Source organism: Delphinus delphis, chromosome 4, assembly GCF_949987515.2.
Source record: "Delphinus delphis chromosome 4, mDelDel1.2, whole genome shotgun sequence".
In the NCBI taxonomy this organism is placed as follows: domain Eukaryota; kingdom Metazoa; phylum Chordata; class Mammalia; order Artiodactyla; family Delphinidae; genus Delphinus; species Delphinus delphis.
The window spans coordinates 5743979-5745704 of NC_082686.1; positions in this window are offsets into that span (position 1 = coordinate 5743979).

The following is a 1726-nucleotide window of genomic DNA, read 5'->3' on the forward strand; positions in this document are numbered from 1 at the left end:
AATCAAGACCTGGATCCTTCAGGTCTCAGGGGCGGGTATGGGTGACACACCCTCAACAGATACCAGGAAAATGCAGGCACGTAGATGGATGGAACACATACTCGGAAGTGCAGGGCACCGGTGGGTGGGGTAAGACAAGGTTAAAAAGTAGATAAGAGTTACTTAGGGCAGACTTTGAATGTCAGAGGTAGGATTTTAGGTTAGGATATCAAGAGGACCGCACATATGGATCAGAATAGTGAGGCCAGACATAGGCAAACCAGTTAGGAGGCTGTCTCAATAGGGCAAAGAAAGATAGTGTCAGTGGGGGCAAGGGAAAACAGGACAGCAGTGGAGAGGAAGAGGCCAGATCTGGAGCTGAGGTTCTCCATCTGGGCTGCGTATCAGAGTCAGGAGGACTTCCAAAGTATAGATGCCCACGTTACACCTGCAGACCAGCTGAACCAGAACCTCGGGGTGAGAGCCAGGTATCCGTACTTTAAAGCTCTCCAGGTGATTGCAGTGTTCGCTAAGGATGAGAACCCCTCGTCCAGAGCTGAGGCAAGGGGCAAGCCACAGAGCTTGGTGACTCATTGGATAGGGGAGGCAGAGGAAGGAGCTGAAAATGTGCCCAGGGGTCAATTCCATGAATGTTGAGGAGGTGATGCCCTCAGACAAGGTCCTGAGGAAGGAGACAAGGCAGTGCAGGTCAGGATGGAGGGCCAGGTGGAGATGGATGCTGGGAAAAAGGCTGAGAAGTCCATCTCCTATCGGTCTGGTCTCCAGAAAGCACTGGCAACAGAGACCCTGAAGGGCAAGGAAGACCAGAAAACATCCCTTCCATCCTCTGTCCTGCAGGACCCGTTGATTTTGCACTTTAAGGAGGAGAAGACCGTCTCTGAAATATTGTCTTGGTGGCTCAGGTCTAAATAGATACCACTGTTTTGCACTGGAATTTTTTAAAATGGCATTTGGTGCCAGAACATTGGCAAAGCCAGTCCTGGATTCCTCCTCTGACCCAAGGCCCAGCTACCAGAGTAGTGCACACGTTCCTGGAGGGTTAGACTTGGCTCTGATTTTCCCAGTTTATCTAAGTCATTTGGGAAATATGTACATATTTTGGCCTTTACGATTTCTGTACACCGCGAGGCACACTGGATCTTTGTTCCCTGACCGGGGATTGAACCCAAGTCCCCTGCAGTGGGAGCACAGAGTCCTAACCACTGGACCGCCAGGGAATTCCCTGCACTTTTTTTTTTTATGTTTAGCAATACACTGAGTTACTTGGAAATCCTTCAAAGGACTTCAGTTTTGATTATAAAGCCCAAATTCCAATTACACACCTGTATCAAAGCTCCAAGGAGTCCAGAAAAAGAACTAATTCTATCACTTCCACTCAACTCTGACTCCACCCAACTTTCCTTTGCTTTTCCCTTGGCAAACTTCTGAGCAGTTCATGGGGAGCTTTTCCAAAGTGTCTACTGCCTTTGTTGTATTTTTTCCCTATTAGCATATTGGTATTATTTTAAATTTTCTATCCATGTCAGTCACGTGTAGAAAATTTCACAAGCTGTAAGTATAGAAATTGATGAATTCTTACAAAGTGATCACACCTGTGTAACCACCCAAGTCACACCAAAAACGAACATTGTCAGCACCCCGGAGACCCCTCTCAGACCCCCCAAGTTACTGCTCCAACCCTTCTTCTCAGAGGTTACCACTGGCCAGACTTCCAACACCACTGATT